Here is a 6,282-nt window from a genome sequence, read left to right as displayed (position 1 = left end):
GAGTTAAAGATTCAGCTCCAAGAATTGCTAGATAAGGGTTTTGTTCGCCCTAGTGTTTCGCCGTGGGGAGCACCGACCCTCTTTGCTAAAAAGAAAGATAGTGCCTTAAGATTGTGTATCGACTACCGAAAGTTGAATCGGGCTACGGTTAAGAATAAATACCCTATGTCTTGTATAGATGATCTGTTTGACCAGTTGAAGGGTTCCCGTTGTTTCTCTAAGATAGACTTGAGATCGGGTTACCACCAGTTGAGGGTCAGGGAGGAGGATATTCTTAAGACAGCATTCCGTACGCGGTATGGCCATTATGAGTTTCTGGTGATGCCATTCGGGCTTACCAATGCACCAGCAGTCTTTTATGGACTTGATAAACCGGATCTTCCAAGAATTCTTGGATCTATTTGTAGTCGTTTTCGTGGACGACATTCTCATCTATTCGCCTTCTGAGGAGCACGAAGAACACTTAAGAGTGGTGCTCGAGTTGCTTAGAGCCCATAGGCTGTATGCCAAGTTTAGGAAGTGTGAGTTCTGGCTAGGAGAGGTCAAATTCTTAGGCCATGTGGTATCCAGGGAAGGGGTGTCTGTTGATACATCCAAGGTAGAGGCAGTGCAAGATTGGGCACAGCCTAAGAGCGTTTTTGAGATCCGCAGTTTTCTGGAATTAGCTGGGTATTACCGTCGGTTTGTGAAAGATTTCTCCAAGCTAGCTTCGCCGTTGATTAGATTGACGCGAAAAGGTATCAAGTTTGTGTGGAGTGAGACTTGCGAAAAGTCGTTCCAAGAGTTGAAAGTTAGATTAACCACCGCTCCGGTTTTGATTATTCCGGAGAGAGGATTGGGTTATGCGGTTTATTGTGATGCCTCACGAGAGGGTTTGGGTTGTGTGTTGATGCAAGAGGGGAAAGTGGTAGCTTATGGCTCACGTCAGTTGAAAATACACGAGAAGAATTACTCTACACACGACCTAGAGTTAGCAGCAGTGATCTTTGCCTTGAAGATTTGGAGGCACTACCTTTATGGTGAGAGGTTCGAGGTGTTCTCGGACCACAAGAGTTTGAAGTACCTGTTTACACAGAGAGACTTGAATTTGAGGCAGAGAAGATGGATAGAGTTCATTGAGAACTATGATTTTGAGTTGCACTATCACCCGGGAAAGGCCAATGTTGTGGCCGATGCCCTTAGTAGGAGATCCATTAGTGATGTAGCTTGTATAGCCATCCGAGAATGGGAGATGTTGGGCGCACTTGGCGAGTTTGATTTGCTCCTGGGCAAATCTGTTGAGGCTGCAGCCTTGCTTTCTGTTGTTGCGCAGCCTACACTTGTAACCCGAGTGTTAGAAGCACAGAGAGGTGACCTTGAGGTAGAGTCCTTCCGAGAGAAGATCTCCAGTGGGAAAGTTGAGAAGGGTTTGACGGTGTATCCCGACCTGAGTGTGAGATACCGAGACCGTTTGTTTGTGCCGGAGTCTTGCCGAGAGGAAGTACTCCGAGAGTTCCATCATTCACGCCTTGCGGTGCATCCGGGAGGCACTAAGATGTATTGGGATTTGGGTCGCCAGTTTTGGTGGCGGGGTATGAAGAGAGATGTGGCTGTGTTCGTATCGAAGTGCCTTACTTGCCAGCAAGTGAAGACCGAGCATCAGAGGCCGGCGGGTTTGTTGCAACCCTTGCCTATTACCGAGTGGAAGTGGGAGCATGTCACTATGGACTTCGTTGTAAGTCTTCCGAGGACTCAGCGGGGTAGTGATGCCATTTGGGTAGTTGTAGACCGGTTGACTAAGTTGGCGCACTTCATTCCTATGCGCGTGAGAGATTCGGTAGATCATCTCGCCGACTTGTATATTCGGGACATAGTGAGATTGCACGGGGTCCTAGTGACGACCGTCTCAGATAGAGATCCTCGTTTTACTGCTAGGTTGTGGCAGAGTTTGCAGAGTACCTTGGGCACTAAGTTGACCTTTAGTACAGCTTATCATCCTCAGACTGATGGGCAGTCCGAGCGTACTATTCAAATCCTTGAGGATATGCTTCGAGGTTATGTCATTGACTTTAGTGGGACGTGGAAGAGACACTTGCCCTTGGTGGAGTTTGCCTACAACAACAGATTTCAATCTAGCATCGGTATGGCACCGTTTGAGGCCTTGTATGGCCGACCGTGTAGGTCTCCAGTGTGTTGGGCCGAGGTGGGTGATGCACCTTTGTTGGGTCCGGAGTTGGTTAGGGAGACGACGGAGAAGGCTTTATCCGTAGGAGGCTTGTTACAGCCTAGAGTCGCCAAAAGAGTTACGCCGACCGTAGGAGGAGGCCTTTGGCGTTTGGGGTAGGTGACCATGTCTTCTTGAAAATATCACCTAGGCGAGGTTTGGTGAGATTCGGGAAGAGTGTGAAGTTATCCCCTCGGTTCATTGGTCCCTTTGAGATCCTTGAGAGGATTAGCGAGGTCGCTTATCGTTTAGCTTTGCTGCCACAGTTGTCCGGAGTGCATGACGTGTTTCATGTGAGTATGCTTCGGAAGTATGAGCCGGATCCGTCCCATGTGTTAGATTGGACCGACTTGGAGGTAGATGAGGATCCCTCGTATGATGAGAGACCGGTTCGGGTCTTGGATAGGCGGGATCAAGTCCTGCATGGCAAGACCATTCCTTTGGTGAAGGTTTTATGGAAACATCACGGAGTGGAGGAAGCCACTAGGGAACGTGAGTTGGAAGTCCGCGAAAAATATCTGGACTTGTTTGTTGATGTGTAACCATGTATTGAAATTTTTGTAATATCGTTGAACTTTAAGGGCATTACATGTGTCTTAAGTTGTAAAATATTGTGAATGTTTTGGTTAATGGAAGTTTGTTTTAACATTGCGTATGTTAAGTATATTGTGGAAATGCAAGCATGCTGATAACGTTGCATGTATTATGGAATTGTGGAAAATGAGTTGAAATTGGTAAATTTCAAAAGAATGCATGTTGATAATACAGGTTATTATGAATAATGTGATATGCCTCTTGAAAAGAGATGGGATTGACCGGTAATGGGTCGGGTTGTTTAATATTATGTTGTAATATTGTTGAGAATGGAGAAAACTATTTTTGAAAAACTTGTGTTTAATTTCGGGGACGAAATTCTTTAAGGGGGGAAGGTTATAGCGATCCCGGTTGTCCCTTTACTGTTCTGTTGTATTCCGGACTCAGTTCCGTGGAGTTAGTAGTTGTATCTATCTTGTTGTCATCCTTTAATTCCATTTGTTCAGGTTTTAGGATGTATTGGGCAGAGTTGTTACAGGTTGGTTAGGCTTTGGTTTCAATTCTTTGTTGCCCAGTTTTTAGGAGATCCGCTCGAGCGGGTCTTCTTGCGCTCGAGCAGATATTGCATGCTCCTAGTATTTTGGTGCTCTGCAGAACTTCTGCAGGCATGTTTTTCACGCTCGAGCGGGTTTCTTTGCGCTCGAGCGGTGGCGCTCGAGCGGGTACTCTAGCGCTCGAGCGGATAGTACCTTTTGGTGTAAGTTCTGGAAGGGGAAAATCTACGCTCGAGTGGACTGATTTTCACGCTTAAGCGAATGTACTTTATTCTTGTGCCTTGGCGCTCGAGCGGGCCTTCTTGCGCTCGAGCGTACCTAGTTTCTTGTTCTTGACGCTCGAGCGTTGTGTTCTCCGCTCGAGCGGGAATGTCGTATATCAGTTGGCAGCTGGGCATTTTAAAATCACTTTTTACATTCTCTCTCTCTCTCTCTTACTTTCTAAAAAGCTATTTTGAGAGTTCCTCTCTCTAGAAACTCCCTTCTCTCTAGGGTTTGATCTAGTTAGAGTGTTTCTCTTCCCTTCGGCCTTTGTAAGAGTTGGATTGATCGTCGAGAGCTACGTTTTGATCCGAGTATATTGAGTTTTGGAGCACGTTGAGTTTCTTCATCTTCTTTCCTTGAGCTCTGAATTTGAGGTAGGGATTCCTACTCACTCTTATGGTCTTTGACATAGATTTTTGATTGTTTTGATAAAGTGTTGAAGTTGGGTAAATTTTGGGACTTAGGGTTTCAAAATGTTAAAAGAGGATTTGTTATTTTGAGTCTAAAATGTGTATAGTGGGTTCAAAATAATGATATCATTATTGGATGTTGATATTTAGACCATTGGGTCAATATTTGGAAATCGGATGGAAAACCCTAATTTTGGGAAAATTGTGACTTTATGGAACAGAGTTGGAAATAATGAAATTGGTTCATTATATGGTTGAATAGTGGAGTTAGATTTATTAATTAATCACTCACTTTTGAAAACATTGATATTTTATCTATTGGAGCTTTTATTATCTGTTTAGAAATAATTGCTTGGGCTACTGGTGGAGGGTAGTTTTGATTGTTGTAGACAATGCATGATGATTAGGCAAACTAAAACTAATCAATTGGATATGTCATAGAGTATGACGGTTGATAGAATACATTAACGTTATGTATTGATTGATTGTGTATATGACTTTTGTGTATATACGTTGTGTGTGGGGGAGGAGATAGGGGATGTACTCCATGGTTTAGGGGAAGATAGGGGATGGACCTCTAAACCGGATGTTGTTTGGGAGGAGATAGGGGATGGACTCCACTGATACAGCTCATATGCTTGTCAGATAATGTGTTGATATAGCTCATATGCTTATCCTTGGAAGTGTTGATACAGCTCATATACTTATCATTGGAAGTGTTGGTATAACTAATATGCATATCTGTTGAAATGTAGATACAGCTTGTATGCGTATCTGTTAAGGTGTTGATACAACTAGTATGTTTATCTATTGTAAAATGGGAAATGTTTAATATGAGTCACTGTCTCATGTAAGTGGTTGGCCAGGTTCTGAGCCGTTGATGTAGATTGTGAAATTGATAAGAAATGGAAATTGAAATGAAACATGAGCATAGTGGTCATGAAATGGAAATGGGTTATGAATTGGTTTATGGAAATTGAACATTTATCAATTGCTAATGTCTTAATTATTACTCATACTGTGTTTAGCATCTCTACTGGGCGTTGGCTCACCCTTTATGGGATATTATTTTCAGGTACAGGTAGTATGCCATCTCCAAGGACATAGCTTGGATGATGATGAGAGTTGAAGACTCTTTTTGTTTATTTTGTTTGTATTACATGTATATCAAGCCAAGGGCTTATTTTGTATAGAGTTAGTACTCTTCTTTTGTGTAACGAGGTGTTGACTTGGAAAGCTGTAAGCCCATAGGGCATTTGTTTTTGTTGTTAACATGTAATACAGTTGTAAGAATTACTCTGATGAATAGAAATTGTTGGTTTCTTTTATATCAACGCATGTCTAAGGTGATGGGTTTTATGTATTATTTTGAGGGCATTACAGATTAACGAATTGAAGAATATTCTAACAAATTATCAAACATTTGCATAATATATAACACTAATTTGCATAATATTTCTCACATATATAACTACTAATTTGTAATAAATTTTACATATTAAATCTCTTTCACACATATTTTGATATTTCATTATAAGTTAAAAAAATATATGCATTAACTATAGCGGAATTGTGCGATTTCGAAAACGACTTATAAATTTTAAAGTTTAAATCACGGTTAGCAGATAAAGCGATACGAATTGATACGGATCGATGCGATTTTAACGAATTGACCAATATTTTACACTGTCCTAATTGATATTTAGATTCGACTTTTACAATTGCATTATGTAACTTTCGATTCACTTTCATACCTATTATTAAAAATAAAATAAAATATAAATAAAAATTGTGGTGAAATTTGACTTTTGAAATAATAGAAACTTAGGTAGTAGTAATGAAGTACACGAGCATCCCCACCCGCATTGTCAAAAGTTAACCTCAAAACCAACTCACTACACATGTAATAGTAGTACTACAACTAGCTACAACAACACTTGGCTAACTATGAGGTGGACATGACACTTCACGAGCCTATATAAAACCCTTTCTACACTATGCTCCTTAACCTCCAAACAGAAGCAAACAAACACTTTAAAAATGGCTACCACTCTCCTCTTCATGGCCATGCTCCATCTCCTCCTCCTTACTCCACCGGTTTTTGTCACTAATCCTTTAAACACCGTGTCCAGGGTTGCTGTTGCCACGAGGCCTCTGGAATCCAAGTCTCATCAAGACTACGTGCAAGCATTTAAGCCAGATAGAGGAGATGGACAACGTGGAGTTGGAAGTGGAGAAGTCGAGAGTTGCTTGCCTAAAGGGCTTCGTCACTCTTCTGCGCCTAGTCGATACACAAATTATCACACTTTTGGTTCAA

This window comes from Camellia sinensis, chromosome 1, assembly GCF_055761805.1.
Source record: "Camellia sinensis isolate YWXY chromosome 1, ASM5576180v1, whole genome shotgun sequence".
Classification (NCBI taxonomy): domain Eukaryota; kingdom Viridiplantae; phylum Streptophyta; class Magnoliopsida; order Ericales; family Theaceae; genus Camellia; species Camellia sinensis.
Note: the sequence above shows the minus strand (reverse complement) of the source record.